This window comes from Mobula birostris, chromosome 12 (genome assembly GCF_030028105.1).
Source record: "Mobula birostris isolate sMobBir1 chromosome 12, sMobBir1.hap1, whole genome shotgun sequence".
Classification (NCBI taxonomy): domain Eukaryota; kingdom Metazoa; phylum Chordata; class Chondrichthyes; order Myliobatiformes; family Myliobatidae; genus Mobula; species Mobula birostris.
Window position 1 is genome coordinate 13,459,315 of NC_092381.1, and position 17,872 is coordinate 13,477,186.

General features: G+C 44.3%; 1 long non-coding RNA gene across 1 annotated transcript; it reads right to left on the reverse strand.

Moving 5' to 3' along the window:
• Positions 1–2,889: 2,889 nt before the first annotated feature.
• LOC140206258 (uncharacterized) lies at positions 2,890–17,240 on the reverse strand. The gene is made up of 3 exons (XR_011888101.1): positions 16,940–17,240; positions 11,344–11,452; positions 2,890–3,993 (listed from the first exon to the last, which is right to left on the reverse strand). It is a non-coding gene; the product is annotated as an uncharacterized lncRNA (long non-coding RNA).
• Positions 17,241–17,872: the final 632 nt, after the last annotated feature.

Sequence of the window (17,872 nt, forward strand, 5' to 3'; positions counted from 1 at the left end):
GAGTCTCCTGCCATGATACCGACCTTCAATCTGCCCCTCTCCAGAGCACCGAAATCTTAGGCTTCCAAACACGATCGAGATTCCCAGGCTAAGTCCTTGGCATGTTGAATAGTGGCCAGTCATGGAATCCCGAGAACGGGTCCCATTCCTTCAAAGAATTCCAACAGATTAGTCAGGCAAGATTTTCCCTTACGGAAATCATGCTGACTTCGGCCTACTTTATCTATTCTCTGATCTCTACTCTCCAATATCCACTCTTGCCTCTCTTTCGCATTTTGTATATCTGAAGAAACTTTTGGTATCCTCTTTAATATTATTAGTTAGTTTGCCTTCATATTCCATCCTTTCCCTCTTTATGACCTTTTAAATTGTCTCCTGCTGGTTTTTAAAAGCTTCGCAATCCTCTAACTTCCCATTAATTTTTGCTCTACTATATGCTTTCTCTGGTTTTAATGTTGGCTTTGACTTCTCATGTTAGCCACTGTTACATCATCCTGCCTTTAGAATATTTCTTCTTCCTTGCGATGCATTTATCCTGTGCCTTCTGAGTTGCTCCCTGAAACTCCAGACATTGCTGCTCTGCCGTCATCCCTGAGAGTGTTTTTTCCAAACAATTCTGTCCAACTCCTTTCTCATGCCTCTGTAAGTCCTTTTACTCCACTGTAATACTGATACATCTGACTTTAGCTTCTCCTTTCAAATTTCGGGGTGAATTTTATCAATTTATGATTACCTGTCCCGAATGGTTCCTTTACCTTAAACTCTCTGATCAATTCCATTTCATTGCACAACACCTAATCCAGAATAGCTGATCCCCTGATGGGCTCTACCACAACCTGCTCTAAAAAGCCATCTGGTAGTCATTCTACAAATGACCCCTCTTGGGATCCAGCGCCAACCTTACTTTCCCAATCTACCTGCACATGGACATCCCCCAAATCTACTGCCTTTTTGACATGCATTTTCTATCTTCCAATGTACTTTGTTGACCTCATCTTTACTACTTTTTGGAGGTCTGTATATAACTCCCATCAGGATCTTTTTACCTTTGCAGTATCTTAGCTCGACGCACAACAATTCTCTACCTTCCGATCCTATGTCACTTCTTTCTAATGATTTAATTTCATTTTTTACCAACAGATCCACCACACCCCTTCTGCCTACCTGCCTGTCCTTTTTTATACAATGTGTATCCTCAGATGTTAAGCTCTGAACTTCTCTCAGCCACAATTCAGTGATGCTTACAATGTCATACATGCCAATCAGTAACTTGTGCTACAAGTTCATCTATCGTACTACATATACTGTGTGCATTCTGTGTGGATTGCCACCTTGTCACAGTGGAGAAGCTTGTGTGGTCCTGTGATCCCGAGAGCAATGCCGTCTGGAGCTATGCTCCTGGTAGGGTCACCCATGGCGGTGAGGTTGAGGGTGAGGTCCCTGACAAAGAACAGTCCAACCAAGACCTCAATGGTGAAACAGGCAGACAAAGTTACTTCAAACTCAATGGCTGTGAAGGCTGGTGAAGGCTGCAACAAATCAGCTCCAATCGTTGTGGTTTCCATGCCACTGGAATCAGTTGGTTGATTTGTGAAGTATCGTATGCTTCTTGGAGTGCAACATCAAGTACACGTTAAACAAATACACGCACAGGCGTCTTCACTCTGTGGGCCACTTCTTCAGAACGAAGACCATCATCCTCGACCTCGAGGGATAGCCAAGATGACGACTGTGTGCATTCAAATATAACACTTTCAGCCCTGCATTCATCACCCTTTTCGGATTTGATCCCCTTTTACATTGCTACTCATCCCATTGCCTGCAATTTTGCCCTATCATCAGCCCCTCCTTGCTGGCAGTCTCACTACACACAGCCTCTGTTTGTAAACCAACTACCCCATCATCAGCCCTATCACTTCACTTCCCATCCCCCTGTCAAATTAGTTTAAAACCTCCCGAACAGTTCTAGCAAACCTGCCTGCAAGGATATTGTTCCCCTTCATGTTCGGGTGTAACAGGTCATACCTTCCCCAGAAGAGATCCCAAAGATCCATAAATCTGAAGCCCTGCCCTCTGAACCAGTTCACCAGCCATACATTCATCTGCCAAATCATCCTATTCATACCTCACTGGTGCATGGCAAGGCAGCAATCCAGAGATCACTATTTTGGAGGTCCTGTTTTTCAGGTGTCAATATGTACCAAGACTTCTGGTCCCCCTTGAGAAAGCCATGGGCCCAGTCAGAGACTTTCCTGATCCTGGCACCTGGGTGGCAATGTATCATCCATGTGTCTCTATCACGTTCACAGAACCTTGTCCCTGTTCATCTAACTACAGAACCTTCTATTACCACTGCAGTCCTCTTCACGTTTCTTCTCTTCTGAACCATAGCTCCAGACTCAGTGCCAGACACCAGGTCAGTGTGGCTCACCTTGGTAGGTCGTTCCCCCTCACTCATAACCAAAGTAAAGTTAATCAGTTAAGTAACTGACCAATACTAATTGTGATGCACACCCCCACAAACTCTGTCCTACATCCCACAAACTTGAGCATGCATTCTTTATAATCCAGCTCCACCACTCCCACTAATCCTTAGCATATTCATAAACCTAAATCTTTTATAGATGTAAGAAGGAGAAAGATCTGAATAAATGCAAGTGGTGATGGACTGGGTTAATGAAGGTGTGGGCTAGATCAAAGTGGCATGGCCAAGTGATACTGGATCTCCAGTGTAGCCCCCCTGGCCACCCTCGGGGTCGCTCAGCTCGCTGTCATCTAGGGAAACAGCCCTCGGCCCCGCCAAACTGGGTAATTAGTTTGTGTGGATACTGTGTGATGTACCCCACCCTGCCCAAATAACAGACAATACACCAGATACGATTAAATGATTTAGAGTTTATAGATATTACTGGAACTATATAATTAATAGAGAATAAAATATAAAAGGAAAATAAAAGGCGCCACACTTATCAAAGTTCAATCTCTTCGTGCACAACAGTTGGAGTTCAGGACCCTTCTTCGTCACCCTGCGACCCCTCGGACCACCTTGACCAGCCGCCTGGGACCAACAACGGTGGTCAACCAGACGCTCCACACGAGTCCACCTCCGTCTCCTCGTCGAACGCCCTCCTCGGGGTCCAACCCCGTTAGCGGACATCACAGCACCTGGTCCATCCTCTGTGTCTCTCTCCCGCCTTCTCCCCTCAAAACCTTGTGCATACAAATCTTCCAGATACACCAAAATCATAACAACTATCCCAATTGGTTCGTAGCATCTTCACATCACCGCCTAACCCAAAACAAGCTGCTAGCGCAAAACTTTCTCAGCGTTTAACATAACAAAGAAGCATTCCCAAGTATAACATAGGGTATGGAGGGAAGGCTGGGGCGGGGTTCTGAGTTGGATGATCAGCCATGACGGTGCAGGCTCGAAGGGCCGAATGGCCTACTCCTGCACCTATTTTCTATGTTTCTATGTTTCTATAACAAAGAAGCCAATTTAATTAGCCTACGCAGTAACATAAAGACGAAACCCCCTTACACCAGTATAGAGATCAAGAAACACAAAAGAAATAATTTTCCCATTGCCCCCATAATTACACTCCTTTCTGTCCCCAAAACCATCCCCATGAACCCAAAAAGGACACTAAAAAACAACTAAAACTGAGTTGTGACCACAAGGGAAGTCTCAACTTGGTGCCATGCTGATCTATATAGATCAGCTGCCTTCCAGCGCTCCACCCACTCGCCACTTCCCCACCACGCTCCCCCACATGAATTCCAACCAGTCAAACCTTCTGCTTTCTCAAGACGGATCCAGGGAAATACCAGTGCTCATTTTTGTGATGTCCCAGTGGAATTTTTCATTCCCTTCAGGTTTGCCAGCAGTGTCCAGTTCCTGGAGTCACATGGTAACTATGGCTCCCTTTCTGTCGAGCCCTTGTAGTGCAAACTTCATTCACTTGTGTGGTCAGTTTTCTATCCCTGCCCACGCTGTAATGGAATCAGGCACACGTCAAAGGCCAATAACACTTCAGAATCAGTAGAGTAACTAAACAATACTAAATGCAATCCCAGAATCCTTATCTTGTCTAGGTATGTTAAATAGCTCCGGCCCCTTACTGTGCAAAGGGAAGCTACGCTCTTCAAAGGTCTCAGTCGCCTGGGCTGGCTGCACTCTCTCCCTAAACAATCCTTGCCTAGAATACACACAAAATGTATTTTGTATGTTATTAATTTGATTTCCAGCATCTGCAGATTTTCTCTTGTTTATCCTTCCCTGGTCATTATCTTTAACCCTTACCTCACGGCAACTTCCACTGCTGCTTATAAGACATAGGAGCAGAGTTTGGCCATTTGGCCCATCAAGTCTGTTCTGCCATTTCATCATGGCTGATTCATTTTCCTTCTCAGCCCCAATCTCCTTGCCTTCTCCCCGTATCCCTTCAGGCCCTGACTATCAAACTCTGCCTTAAATATACCCAATGACTTGGCCTCCACAGCCACCTGTTGCCATGAATTCCATAGATTCCCACCCTCTGGCTAAAGAAATTCCTCCTTGTCTCTGTTCTAAAAGAACACCCCTCTATTTTGAGGCTGTGTCCTCTGGTCTTGGACTCCCCCACCATTTCCTGTCATTCTGTAATGTTTCCTGTAATGTTGTAAAGCAATAAAACATGAAAACTTCCAAGAGGAGTGAATACTCGGGGTATCAATGATTACCCACACCAGCCATGGTTTTGATATCCCTAGAATATACACTCAGTAGCCACTTTATTGGATAGATCCTGTACCTATAAAGTGACCACTGAATGTGTGTTCATGGTCTTCTGCTACTGTAGCCCATCCACTTCAAGGTTCGACATGTTGTGCATTCAGAGATGTTCTTCTGCATACCACTCTTGCAACGTGTGGTTATTTAAGTTACTGTCACCTTCCTGTCAGCTTGAACCAGTCTGGCCATCTTCCTCTGACTTCTCTGATGAACAGGGCATTTTCACACACAGAGCTGCCACTCACTGGATTTTTTTTGGTTCTTTACACCATTGTTTATAAACTCTGGAGACAGTTGTTCACAAAAATCCCAGGAAATCAGCAGTTTCTGAGATATTCACTCACAACACGCTGGAGGAATTCAGCAGGTCGGGCAGCATCCGTGGAAAAGATCAGTCGACGTTTCCGGCCGGAACCCTTCGTCAGGTTGATTCCTGACGAAGGGTTCCGGCCCAAAACGTCGACCATCTATAATTAATACTGACCAGGTTGTCTTCATTAAAGGCAGATCCCCAACTGATAATTTAAGGAGATTACTGCACTTAATGTGGCTGAACTCCTCAAGTAGTGTCCCAGTTATTGCCATCTCCCTGGATGCCGAAAAGGCCTTTGACAGGGTTGAGTAGAGATTTTTAACCACAGCCTTATCATTCTTTGGGTTTGGCTCTATCTTTAAGTCATGGATTAGAATTTTGTATAAAAACTGCAGTTATTACAAATGGTATCATATCCCTATTTTTCAACATTTCAAGGGGTACACGCCAAGGCTGCCCCCCCACCACTGTTATTTATGATTTTTTTGGAACCGTTGGCAATCATGATTAGAGCCGATCCAAATATTAGAGAGGTGAAGGGAGGCGGAAAGGAGCATAAGCTGATGCTATATGTTGATGATATTTTATTACTGATTAGTGACCCTTCTAATTCCTTATCCCCACTAATGAAAACAATTCAATTATATTCTGAGGTATCTGGTTATAAAATCAACTGCAATAAATCTGAGGCAATGCCAATGTCAAAATTGTGTTATTCAAATTCAGTATCTCAGTTTAATTTCAGGTGAGTGCCAGTTGGAATGAAGTATCTAGGGATCAAACTCTGGTCAGAATTTGGATGAAATAATCACTTTAAATTATGATCCATTATTGAGTAGGATAAGAAATAATCTGGATAAGTGGGAGGCACTGAAACTGTCACTCTGGGGTAAAGTCAATGTAGTTAAGATGGTCATAGCACCTCAGTTTAACTATCTTTCTATGATGCTTCCTTTAAATATATCAGATTTGATCTACAGGCAATATAACAAAATTATCAGTGGGATAATTTGGGATAAGAAGAAGCCCAGAATTAAAATGAGTAAGATGTGTATGTCCAGGGACATGGGTGGGCTCAGTCTACCAGACGCCAGGGCATATAAATTATCCTTTGAAATGACCAAGTTAGTTAAACATTGAGACAAGGCTGATGTTGATTTAGATTGGGTAATTACAGAATGGAGCCTGGCTGCAAACATCCTCTCACAACATGTGGAAAACAAGACTAATCTAAATCCTATACTATTTCACTTAAGGAGTGTGTGGAGTTCAATTCATAAAGCCTGTAGAATGTCACATTTAAACCAGTTATACTCCTCGCTCTGGAATAACCCTGAGATATGCATTGGGAAAAGAATGGTGTACTGGAAAGAATCGAAGATTAAAGGTGTTAATACAGTAGGTGATCTCTATGAGAACGGGATTTTTATGTCATATGTGGATTTGCAGAAGAAACATAACTTTGTAGATAAAGGGAATTTTTGGAAGTATTTACAAATAAGACATTGCATTAGTAGCATATTTAAGAACGGTGACCCACAAAGTAACTTTTTAACTGAATACTTTACATTACCACAGGAAGTTTATAAAGCATCAGTGTTTCATAAAATGTTCAAGCACTCTGTGGGTGAATCGTGTAGCAATCTCAAAGCAGTTTTGAAGGATCTTGGAAGCGATATTGAAGATAATGAGTGGTCAAATATTTTATCAAATGTGGGTAGACATATTAGGGAAGCAAGAGAGAAATTTATTCAGTATAAGATAGTACACAGATATTATTGGACACTAACTAAACTGTACAAAATGGAGCTTGTTGATAATAATTTATGCTGGAAATGTAAAAATGAGGTGGGCACATATTTTCACATAGAAACATAGAAACATAGAAAATAGGTGCAGGAGTAGGCCATTCGGCCCTTCGAGCCTGCACCGCCATTTATTATGATCATGGCTGATCATCCAACTCAGAACCCCGCCCCAGCCTTCCCTCCATACCCCCTGACCCCCATAGCCACAAGGGCCATATCTAACTCCCTCTTAAATATAGCCAATGAACTGGCCTCAACTGTTTCCTGTGGCAGAGAATTCCACAGATTCACCACTCTCTGTGTGAAGAAGTTTTTCCTAATCTCGGTCCTAAAAGGCTTCCCCTCTATCCTCAAACTGTGGCCCCTCGTTCTGGACTTCCCCAACATCGGGAACAATCTTCCTGCATCTAGCCTGTCCAATCCCTTTAGGATCTTATACGTTTCAATCAGATCCCCCCTCAATCTTCTAAATTCCAACGAGTACAAGCCCAGTTCATCCAGTCTTTCTTCATATGAAAGTCCTGCCATCCCAGGAATCAATCTGGTGAACCTTCTTTGTACTCCCTCTATGGCAAGGATGTCTTTCCTCAGATTAGGGGACCAAAACTGCACACAATACTCCAGGTGATTTGGGAGTGTTCCATGGTCCGTCCATTTTGGTATAAACTTCTTGATCTGTTGGGGAATTGGTTGGGTTCCGCACTGCCCTTGTGCCCATGGCTTTGTCTCCTGGGTGATAGGACAATGATACCTAATGTAAACAATGACAAATCTACTATCTTAAAGGTGGGTCTCATCACAGTTGCAAGGACTATATTGCAAAACTGGAAAAAACCCAGATGTCCCACTGTGAAGGAATGGACTGAGGAAATGATTAAGATTTCATCATATGAACACATGTTGGGAAGAATTAACAGTGAGGGAAAAGTGCAAGATGTGTGGGATCAATTCTGGTTGTATGTTAATTTAAACTTAAATTAGAGCTTCTTTCTAAGTTTTATTCGTTTTCCTGTCATGGGATGGCTGTGTAAATATGCTGTACTGTATCTGCTCTGTGAAATGCTGTGCTGCTTTGTAAAATAAGAATAAATAATAATAAAAAGTTGAATTTAAAAAAAGATCAATGTAACCCTTCCCTCCTACATAGCCCTCCATTTAATCTAATATCCATATGCCAATCTAAGAGTTTCTTAAGTGTCCCAAATGTATCTGCCTCTACCACCATCCCTGACGGTGCATACCACACATCCACCACTCTTTGTTTAAAGAACCAACCCGCTATACTCTCCTCCAAACATTTTAAAATGATGGCCTCTCATAGCCATTTGTGCCCAGGGAAAAAGTCTCCAGCTGTCCACTCTACACATCCATGCCGGTTACTTGTTCCTGAAGTAAATGACTCAGACACTTCGATGTTAGTGTGAACAGATCATTTTTCAACTTGATTGGACTTCCTTCTTCATAGATTAAATGAACAGGCCCATTGTAAATGGAGATTTATATCCCAACTACCCACATCCAAATGGTAAATTGACTAGAGATGAGGCAGATGAGGCTCAATATTTTCCTGTTGAATTCTTAAAATCTGTCACAGAAATCTTGAACTAAAAGAAGTAGCTCCAATCATACTGCTCATGTTGAAGATGTATAGAATGTTGGTAAGGCCAAATTTTGAGTATTGTGTGCAGTCCTGGTCACCTACCTGCAGGAAAAATAATATTGAAAGAGTATAGAGAAAATGAGATGGATGTTGGACCTGAGCCATAGGGAAATGTTGTATATGTTCAGACATTATTCCCTGGAGAGCAAGAGAATGAGGGGAGATTTGATAGAGGTATACAAAATTATCAGGGGTATAAATAGGGTAAACGTAAGCAGGCTTTTTACCAGAAGTTGACTGAGGCTAGAACTCGAGGTTATAGATGAATTAATTCAGTTACTTATTTATTTATTAAGATACTGCACAGAATAGGCCATGCCATCCAGCAATGCCCCAGTTTAATCCTAGTTTAATCACAGGACAATTTACAATGAACAATGAACCTACCAAGCGGCACGTAGTTGGACTGTGGGAAGAAACCAGAGCTCCTGGAGGAAACCTGCGCAATCACAGTGAGCATATACAAACCCCTTACGGGCAGTGGCAGGAGCTGAACCTGGCTCACGGACATTGTTAAGCTGCTGTGCCGCCTGGGGTGAAAGGTGAAATATTTAAGGGGGACCTGAGGGGGGGTTCCTGTTCATTCAGAGGGAGGTGCGAGTGTGGAACAAGCTGCCAGTGGAAGTGGTGGATACACGTTTGATTGCAAGATTGAAGAGAAGTTTGGAAATTATATAGAGGACTATGGTACAGGTGCACGTCAACAGGTCTGGGCAGAAAAACAGGTCAGTATGGACTAGATGGGTTGAAGGGCCTATTTCTGTACTGCAGTGCTCTATGACTCTATAAATTTGGATGCACCCATACCAAGCATTGGTACAAGACTATCATTTCAAAGATTATTGCCACATATCTTTGAAGCTGAAATAAATACTGTTAATGACAAACGCAATAGATTCTGCAAATGCTGGCACTCCAGAGTAAAACACACAACATGCTGTAGGAACTCAGCAGGTCAGTCAGCCTCTATGAAGGGGACAAACAGTTGAACTTTCGGGCCATGACCCTTCATCAGGACTGGAAAGGAAGGGGAAAGAAGCCAAAATAAAAAGGTGGGGGAGACAGGAAGATCGATAAACTGGTAGATGATAGGTGAAGCCACATGAGGGGGAAGGTAGGAGGGTGGGGGAGGGAGCATGAAGTGAGAAACTGGGAGGTGATAGGTGGAAAAGGTAAAGGGCTGAAGAAGAAGTAATCTGATAGAAAGGAGAATGGAACATGGGAGAAAGGGAAGGTGAAAGTGCAGCAGAGGGAGAGGATAGACAGGTGAGGAGAAAGGAAGAAGTGAGAAGGGCCAGAATTGGGAATGAAAAACAGAGAAGGAGGAGGGTGAGAAATTGATAGAAGTTAATGAAATTGATGTTCATGCCATCAGGTTGGAGACTACGCAGATAGAACATGAGGAATTCCACCTCCAGACTGAGAGTGGCCTCATTGTGGCAGTAGAGGAAGCCATGGACCGACATTTCGGAATGGGAATGGGGAGAGGAATTAAAATAGTTGGTCACCATGAAATCCTGCCTGTTGCGGATGGAGCAAAGGTGCTCAACAAAACAGTCCCCCGATCTACAATACTGATGCCAATTATCCCATTTGATCTGTCTTTTTCAATTCAGGCAACCTCAGTTCCCTGTTCAATTTAGTTGTGAAATGAGGTCCTCAAGGTTTCACAACAGCCTCTTCCCCACTGCCGTCAGGTACTTGAACCAACCTGAGAGACCCTGACATGACCTTAGACTATATTTCTGTTTAACCCCCTCAAACTCTTTGTTAATGAGGGACAGCTTCTTCCCCACTGCCATCCAATTCCTAAATGGACATTGAACCCATGACTTCAATTCTTTTATTTATTTCTGTTTTTGCATTACTTAGCTGTTTAATATACATATATATAGTTAGTGTAGTTCAGGGTTTTTTCTATATTTATCATGTATTGCATTGCACTGCTGTGGCAAAGTAAACAAATTTCATGACATATGCTGGTGATATTAAACCTGATCCTGAAATTTCAATAAATAAATAAATTTGTGTTAACAATTAAAACAGTGCACGGCGGGGGGACAGCCTGCAAGTGTCACCATGCTTCCAGCACCAAAAGAGCAGGCCCACAACTCACTAACCCTATCCCTTACGTTTTTGGAACGTAGGAGAAAACCAGAGCACCCAGACAAAACCCACACGGTGACATGGAGTTTAGAAGAATAGAGAGGGATCTCACTGAAACCTTTCAAATGTTGGAAGGCCTAGACAGAGTAGATGTGGAAAGGGTGTTTCCCATGGGGGGAGAATCTAAGACAAGAGGGCACAGCCTCAGGATAGAGGGGCGTCCATTTAAAACAGAGATGTAGAGAAATTACTTTAGCCAGAGGTGGTGAATTTGTGGAATTTCTTACCATAGGCGTCTGTGGAGGCCAGGTCATTGGATGTATTTAAGGCAAAGCTTGATAAGTTCTTGATTAGACATGGCATCAAAGGTTATGGGAGAAGGCGGAGAGTAGGGCTGATGAGGGGATTCAATTAGCCATGATTGAATGGCGGAGCAGACTCAATGGGCCAAATGGCCTAATTCTGATCCTACGTCTTATGGTCTTATGGTCTCATGAATTGAACCCCATTCCACCAATTGATCAGTGGCACTGTAAAGCATTACTTTAACTGCTACACTGTTGTGTCTCCCCTGTATTTGCCTCAACCATTTGCTTGGGCAGCTTATTCCATAGACAGTACATAGCAATCTTTGTGTAAAAAAGTTCCCCCTCGAGTTTCTATTAAATCTTTCCCCTCTCACCTGAAACCTATGCCCTCGAGGTCCTGCCTGGGAAAAAGAGCGCATTCCTGCTTGTAGTGTTCTCGTGCAGTGTGTTGAAACTCTGACTAAACACCAAGTTAAACCGGAGCTGATGAAGACAGAGTCGTAGTAAGGTTAATCATTTACTGTTCACTCTTCCACATTAACATCGTATGGTGAAAACTGTTGATAAAAAAAATACAAACATATACAGGCAACACACATCAAAGTTGCTGGTGAATGCAGCAGGCCAGGCAGTGTCTCTAGGAAGAGGTACAGTCGACGTTTCAGGCCGAGACCCTTCGTCAGGACTAACTGAAGGAAGAGTGAGTAATGGATTTGAAAGTGGGAGGGGGAGGGGGAGATCTGAAATGATAGGAGAAGACAGGAGGGGGAGGGATGGAGCCAAGAGCTGGACAGGTGATTGGCAAAAGGGATATGAGAGGATCATGGGACAGGAGGCCCAGGGAGAAGGAAAAGGGGGAGGGGGAAAAAACCAGACGATGGGCAAGGGGTATAGTCAGAGGGACAGAGGGGGAAAAAGGAGAGAAAGAATGTGTATATATAAATAAATAAATGACGGATGGGGTACGAGGGGGAGGTGGGCCATTAGCAGAAGTTAGAGAAGTCGATGTTCATGCCATCAGGTTGGAGGCTACCCAGACGGAATATAAGGTGTTGTTCCTCCAACCTGAGTGTGGCTTCATCTTTACACTTGCAAACCTCAGTCGGTTCAGATTGGTGACAACATCTCCTCCACAATCTCCATCAGCAAAGGTACACCATAAGGCTGTGTGCTTAGCCCCCGGCTCTACTCATTTTACACTTGTGACTGTGTGGTGAAACACCACTACAATGTCATAATCAAGTCTGCTGTTGACACCACTGTTGCAGGCTGAATCAAAGGTGGTGATGAGTCAGCATACAGGAGGGAGACTGAAAATCCGGCTGAGTGGTGCTGTAACAACAGCCTCTTACTCAATGTCAGCAAGACCAAAGAGCTGATTATTGACTTCAGGGGAAAGAAACCAGAGGTCCATGAGCCAGTAACACACATCAAAGTTGCTGGTGAGCACAGCAGGCCAGGCAGCATCTCTAGGAAGAGGTACAGAAGACGAAGGGTCTCGGCCTGAAACGTCGACTGTACCTCTTCCTAGAGATGCTGCCTGGCCTGCTGCGTTCACCAGCAACTTTGATGTGTGTTGCTTGAAATTCCAGCATCTGCAGATTTCCTGTTGTTTACAAACGTCTACAGCGTCAGTTTCATTCTGGAGACCAGGCACGCTCTCTCCTTTTAGCGAGAGTCTCCAGCCGCCCCGAGTAGCGGGTGAGGGGGGCCCGTCAAACTACCTCCGGGCCCGAGCCCATCCCGCGTTTGAAATTGAAAAGCCGGCACGCGCGCCGCCCCAACCGCCACCTCCTTAACAGAAACCGCGTTAATATTTTTACTTCAAATACATTCTTATGAACTTACGGCGTTGCTTCTATAATGTTTCTTTGTGGGTAGAGACGGAACTCCCCACGATCATGCTGCACACACGGAACCCGCCTTCACACCTTCCCGAACCCGAGGTTACACCCAAGACGCGGCGAAACCGGAGGACTGTATCACATGCCGCGATATACCACAGACAATGAATTTGTCTTTGCTGTACTGTAACTTAATTATAAACCTTTAACCTTAACTAGAAAGTAGTTACAAACAAATCATTTAAAGCATAGACCCAACAAAGTCATATAAGTGCCTTAAGGGCAACACAATGCTACCTACGCCACAATAACTTATTTCAGTGTGTATGTTAAACTACATCATTTTAAACCTATAATTATGGGGTTCAAACCTGAGATTTTTGCACAGTACTGTATTTGTCAACGTGGAGTGGAGAGCAAGTTTGTAAATCTGGCGGGATCAAAGGATGTCGGGAATGGTGAGGGGGGTGCCACGGAAGGACTGTGGGACAGGTGGGAGAGAAGGAGTGCCAGGGGCAGGGGTTGGTACAGGTGCATAGACATCCAGTCCTGACACACCAGGAAAGATCATTTGATTCCAGACCTCATCAGTTCCCCTCTACCACCACTTTGCTCTGTCTTGCGGAATTAGTCCTTACTCTTAATAATTTCTCCTTTGGCTCCTCCCACTTCCTCCAAACTAAAGATGCAGCTATGGGCATCCATATGGATCCTAGCTGTGCCTGCCTTTTTGTTGGCTTTGTGGAACAATCTATGTTCCAAACCCATTCTGGTATCTGTCCCCCACTTTTCCTTCGCTACAGCAACAACTGCATTGGTGCTGCTTCCTGCACATGCTGAGCTTGTTGACTCCATTAACTTTGCCTCCAACTTTCACCCTGCCCTCAAGTTTACCTGGTCCATTTCCAACACCTCCCTCCCCTTTCTTGATCTTTCTGTCTCTATCTCTGGAGAGCTTATCTACTGATGTCTACTATAAGCCTACTGACTCTCACAGCTATCTGGACTATTCCTCTTCTCACCTTGTCTCTTGCAAAAATGCCATCCCCTTCTCACAATTCCTCCGTCTCCGCTGCGTCTGCTCTCAGGATGAGGCTTTTCATTCCAGGACGAGGGAGATGTCCTCCTTTTTTAAAGAAGGGGGCTTCCCTTCCTCCACCATCAACTCTGCTCTCAAATGCATCTCCCCCATTTCACGCACATCTGCTCCCACTCCATCCTCCCGCCACCCCACTAGGAATAGGGTTCCCTTGGTCCTCACCTACCACCCCACCAGCCTCCGGGTCCAACATATTATTCTCCGTAACTTCCGCCACCTCCAAAAGGATCCCATCACTAAACACATCTTTCCCTCCCCCCCCCACCCCGCTTTCTGGACTCCCTTGTCCATTTGGCCCCCCATCCCTCCCCACTGATCTCCCTCCTGGCACATATCCTTGTAAGCGGAACAAGTGCTACACATGCCCCTACACGTGCCCTTACACTTCCCCCCTTACCACCATTCAGGGCCCCAGACAGTCCTTCCAGGTGAGGCGACACTTCACCTGTGAGTCGGCTGGGGTGATATACTGCGTCCGGTGCTCCCAATGTGGCCTTCTATATATTGGTGAGACTCGACGCAGACTGGGAGATCATTTTGCAGAACACCTACGCTCTGTCCGCCAGAGAAAGCAGGATCTCCCAGTGGCCACACATTTTAATTCCACATCCCATTCCCATTCTGATATGTCTATCCATGGCCTCCTCTACTGTAAAGATGAAGCCACACTCAGGTTGGAGGAACAACACCTTATATTCCGTCTGGGTAGCCTCCAATCTGATGGCATGAACATTGACTTCTCTAACTTCCGCTAATGCCCTACCTCCCCCTCGTACCCCATCCGTTATTAATTTATATACACATATTCATTTTCTCTCTCTTCCTTTTCTCCCTCTGTCCCTCTCACTATACCCCTTGCCCATCTTCTGGGTTCCATCCCCTTTTCCTTCTCCCTGGGCCTCCTGTCCCATGATCCTCTCATATCTCTTTTGCCAACCGCCTGTCCAGCTCTTGGCTCCATCCCTCCCCCTCCTGTCTTCTCCTATCATTTTGGATCTCCCCCTCCCCCTCCCACTTTCAAATCTCTTACTATCTCTTCCTTCAGTTAGTCCTGACGAAGGGTCTTGGCCCGAAACGTCGACTGTACCTCTTCCTAGAGATGCTGCCTGGCCTGCTGTGTTCACCAGCAACTTTGATGTGTGTTGCTTGATTCCAAACAATTGGTTTATGGATCATTACAGAATGTCCCTCCGGTGCTTCCCACTCCTTCCTCTCTCCATTCTCCTTTTCCCAACCATGATTCCCCTCTCCCAGCTTCCTTCCCACTCTCAGTCCACAATAGAGACCCATATCAGAATCAGGCTTATCATCACTCACCTGTGCCACATATGTCATGGTTTGCTTTTTGCAGTGGCAGCAGTACAGTGCCATACATAAAATTATTACAGTACCGTGCAAATGTCTTAGGCATCCTAGCTCTAGGTATATATGTCTCAAACTTTTGCACAGTACTGTATATATTTTAATTAGCTTTGAATTCCATGGCATTAACATATCAGACGATCTGTCTGATATGTGTGACCAGCACACAACTGCCATCACAAAGAAGGTATGACAATGGCTCTATGTTCTTGGAAGTTTGCATAGATTCACCATGTCGCCAAAAACTTTGACAAATTCTATAGGTGCACAGTGGAAAGTATCCTGACTGGTTACAACACCACCTGGTATAGAAGCACCAATGCCCAGGAATGGAAAAGTCTACAGAAAGTGGTGAATACAGCCCAGTCCATCATGAGCAAAACCTTCCCCACCATTGAGTACAGCAATGCCACAAGAAAGCTGCATCCATCGTCAAGGACCCCTACCATCCAGGTCACGGTCTCTTCTTACTACTACAATCAGGCAGGAGGTACAGGAGCCACATCACCAGGTTCAGTAATGGTTATTTCCCAACAACTATCAGGCTCCCGAACTAATGAGGTTAACTTCACTCAACTCAACACTGAAATGGTTCCACATCTTTGCTTTGTGGATCCAGAGTTGGCTTGCCCGCAGAAGGCAAAGGGTGGTTGTAGATGTTTTGTATTCTGCATGGAGGTCGGTGACCAGTGGTGTTTGCAGGGATCTGTTCTGGGTCACCTCCTCTTTGTGATTTTTATAAATGACCTGGATGAGGAAGTAGAAGGGTGGGTTAGTAAGTTTGCTGATGACACAAAAGTTAGGGGTGCTGAGGGTTGTCAGAGGTTACAGCACAACATTGATGAGATGCAGAACTGGGCTGAGAAGTGGCTGTAAGTGGTTCATTTCAGTAGGTCAAATTTGAAGACAGAATATGATATTAATGGTAAGACTCTTGGCAGTGTGGAGGATCAGAGAGATCTTGGGGTCCTTGTCCAAAGGACACTCAAAGCTGCTGCATAGATTGACAGTGTTGTCAAGAAGGTGCATGGTATGTTGGCCTTCATCAGCCTTGGGATGAGCTCAGGAGCCGTGAGGTAATGTTACCGCTATATAAGACCTTGGTTAGACCCCACTTGGTGTTCAGTTCTGGTCACCTCACCACAGAAAGGATGTGGATACTATAGAGAGAGTTCAGGGGAGATTTACAAGGGTGTTGCCTAGATTGGAGAGCATACCTTATGAGAGCAGGTTGAGTGAACTCGGCCTTTTCTCCTTGGAGTGACAGAGGATGAGAGGTGACCTGATAGAGGTATATAAGTTGATGAAAGGTATTGATCGTGTGGATAGCCAGAGGCCTTTTCTCAGGGCTGAAATGATGAACACGAGGGGGAATAGTCTTAAGGAGCTTGGAAGTAGGTACATGGGGGATGTCAGAGGTATGTTTTTCACACAGAGAGTGGTGGGTGCGTGGAATGCTCTGCCGGTGATCGTGACCGAGGCGGATACTATAGGGTCTTTTAAGAGATTCTTCGATAGGTACATGAAGCTTAGTAAAATAAAGGGCTGTGCGGTAAGGAAATTCTAGGCAGTGTCTAGAGCAGGTTACCTGGACGGCACAACGTTGTGGGCTGAAGGGCCTGTAATGGGCCGTAAATTTCTATGTTCCATGTTCCACAGACTCACCTTCAAAGACTCTTTACAACTCAAGTTCTCAGTATTTTGTCTTTTATTTCCACAGTGTGTCTTCTTTTCCACATTGGTTGCTTGTCAGTCTTTGCTGTGTATGATTTTTTTTTGTAGGTTCTATTATATTTCTTTATTTTTCCTGAAAATGTCTGCAAGAGAATGAATCACAGGATAGAGGATGGTAACAAATATATACTTTGATAATAAATTTACATTCAACTTTGAACTTTAAATTCGATTTTAATTCATTTGCAAGGAGTTTTATGTTAGAATCAGAATAATAATCAAATTTATTATCACTGACTTCCATGATGTGAAATTTGCTGTTTTGTGGCAGCAGTACAGTGCAAGATCTACAAAAATAAATAAAAAAGGTAAAAAATAAGGTTTAAAATATGGTTGCACGGTTCACCATCTCTACTGGGGCATGGGCTGCCGACAGCAGCTCGCCAAAGTCCTCCGGCGTGGGTCAGCCCTTCAAGTTCAGATGTAGGCCATCTATACACTTTCCAGGCGAAGATCTTTCCTCTCCCAGGGAAGAGGTCTTCAGAGCATCTGTAGCTCTGGGTTTTTATGGGATGGATGCATTAGTCCCATGCCCAACCTCCTCCTTTCACAGCCAGGCTTCGGACCAACCACAGAAGAGTTAAACGTGATGCTTGCCAACTTAATAACCCAAGCATTTATGTGAACATATAATTTTAACAATGCATGAGGTAAAGCACTTTATGACATATTATAAAGTGGACAAATCTTGTGGTTATGCTATTTCTATAGTAAGTGCTGATCAGATAACAGCCCTGAAGCCTGCTGAATGGTTTGCTGTGAGTGACTCTGATTGATATTATACTCATCATTTATACATTACTTTCCAGTGTTGACTCTGCTTTTCCAGAGAACTTCGCTTGCTATTATTGAGAGAAAATTTCT